Here is a 2,786-nt window from a genome sequence, read left to right on the forward strand (position 1 = left end):
TTTAGGTTCCACAGTTGCTTCATTTTGAGTTTGAGTGTTATACTGTGAAGGGAAGCAGGAGGAAGAGGAGGTCATGGTAGAGAGGCCAGTGATATTCAAAGGGAAAGACAAAGCCCAGGAGTGTGGATTGGTTGAGATCGGTCCTGAAGAATGACAACTTGCTCAGGGAATCAAGACAAAAGACTGGGCCAGACCAAGGCAGCCCAATGGTGAACAGGGCAGAGTGAAGCACCCAAGGCTTACTCTGGATCCTGAAGGCAGCCTTCCAGATTTGCATTTAACCATCAAAGCTCTAAGGCAGGTCCCTGAGAGGTCAGTGGGAAGGACAGCTACGATTCTGCTACACTCCATGTGGGAGAATGCCATCTCAGTCTCTCCCCAAACTCTGCTATCAGGCTTTTTAACTATCTGACAATTTGGTTACCATGGTCACTGCAGAGGGCAGGCACCCCTGCCCCCATCTGCTTCAGGTAACCCTGAGCTGTAAACTAAGCTGCATACATTCCTGAGGGAGGGGGAACCTGCTCCCTTTGCCTACTGACTGGCCTCACACACCTGGGTAGGGGGGCGTAAACTCCCTATTGTTCTAAGCAATTACATCATGACTGGGAGGGGGGGCTAGAGACCCTGCCAGTCTACTGGCAAACAGTGATGAATTTCAAATTGGTTGGGTGGCAGCCTACAACTCCTGGCCTTCATTGGATCAGGTAAATGAGGTCATAAGGTCTATATAAGTTAAAGACTTCCCAGGAGGTGGGGCAGCAGCCATGATAAAGACAGGAATGAGCTGGACACCTGCAGCTCGTTCTCTCTCTCTCTGTCTCTTGAAACACATGGACACACTACAAACTGCCTGCCTCCAGAGGAAAGCTCTATCAGCCCCTGTGTGAGTATGTGTGAGTAAGCTACTTGAAATCTAACCAGATATATAGCTTGCAGTAACTCAGATGCGTAATCAAAGTCTACCATGCCCCTGTTTGCTCTAAGGGTTTTTCTTTGATAGTGCTCTAACCTGTACCGTATTCCAAACTTTCTCCTTGTAATCAGTAAAGTTCTTCTCTGTATCTAACATGGCAGACTTATTGGGAGAGGGGCTAGATTATGCCTGGGGGTCCCCTTCATCTGGCTGACTAAGGGAGACCATGATTTGTGCTTCAGACTACAGACCAAGACTTGTAAGTGGTGGCGGTGTTACCCCCAGGCTCGTGGGTGTGCTCCAGAAAGGAGGTTGGCCAGATGTGAGGCACCCCCAGGGAAGCACTTGGAGCTTGCTAGGTGGTCAGGTGCAGTGTGGTGGGTGTCTCAGTGCAGGAGCACCCCCTACTGGCCTGTCACACTCCAGAGGCAGATTTTGTTACAGTCTGCTGTTGGTTATTATTTACCATATTTACCCAAATCCAAAATGAGGCTTCCCCATACCCCTCATCCAACTTGGGAGGGGGTGAAGAAATCTCATCTTGGATTTACATATGACCTGGGACAGATGGCTGCTTTGGCCCTATGTAGTAAGACAAGCTAACAAAAAAAGCAGTAGCATCCCAGTGGCGTTGCAGCTATGCTGTTCCAGGAAATATGAGAGAGGCAAGGATCTTTGTGGGTGTTCTCTCTTACTGGGCCAACTATATGGTTGGGATAGACTTTGACAAGCTTTTGAATGCAGTGTCATTCTTCAGAGATCTCAGGAAGAAGGCACTACATTCAAAAATTACTCTAAGGCTTCTGAATGCAGTGCCTTCTTCGTGAGGTCTCTGAAGAATGGCACTGCATTCCAAAGTTTGTTGAAGTCCAACCCAACCATGCAGCTGGTCCAGTAAAAGAGATTACCCACCAAGATGATCTCTTCTGCCCCTGACAGAAGGAAACAGCGTAGGGAGAGGGACGATACTGAGAATTCTTAGAAGGGAGTCAGGTCATTTGCATCCCCCAACAGCTGTGAAGATGCATGCTCCAGTGAGAGTCTTATGAGACCCTCAGAGAGGAGAGACCACAGACTTTTTGTGCTGCAACACACCACTGACTCACCAGAGGGCCCGTGTGTGTGTGTTCAAAACCAGAATATGGTGGTCGGGGCTGTCCAGTCACTAATCCAGAGAAGAATGGGTGTGTGGTGCAGGGTGGGTGATGCCCGACCCACCCAGGGCAGACACATGTGTGCAGTAAGCAAACGCACAGAGGGGAGGGAGAATGAGGGTGTGCTATGGTGGCACCTGGGCTTGGGCCAGAGCAGGAGCCCAGACTGTCTCATTATCAGCTGGAGGGAGGCAGGATGGGGCCATGGTGTGGCTCTGGGGGTGGGCACCAGTAATCAGGGTGGGAGGTAACCCCACAAGTCAGAGGATCCATTTAACTGTACCACAAAGCCCTTGAAATGTGTGTTCAGCAGCAACTTGCCTCCCCTCTACCTTGGTATTGTTACTGATGCCTGCTTTGTTTATGAGCTCCATTTCCTGCCCAGGAGAAAGAAGAGAAGGTGATCCCAGGCCAGGATGATTGCATGGTGCTGTATCACATAATCTTGGCTTCCCTGCAGGTACCAGTGGCCGGTAGGTTGAGGTAGAGCTGGTGAAGGAGGTGGGATCCACACCACAAATAAAGAACCCCTATTGCAAAACCATGTGGCTTCTAGGTGGTACTTCAGTGGCAGCAAATCCAATCCAATGGCTCTAGAACAGTGGTTCTCAGCCTTGTCAGGCCCAAGACCACCCTCCCCCCCCCGGTGTGAATTGAGCAGTGCCCCATTTTAAAAGCTAGTTTCATAGATTTCATAGACATTAGGGCTGGAAGGG

The sequence above is a fragment of the Gavialis gangeticus genome, unplaced genomic scaffold, assembly GCF_001723915.1.
Source record: "Gavialis gangeticus isolate Ggan-Ray unplaced genomic scaffold, GavGan_comp1, whole genome shotgun sequence".
Taxonomy (NCBI): domain Eukaryota; kingdom Metazoa; phylum Chordata; order Crocodylia; family Gavialidae; genus Gavialis; species Gavialis gangeticus.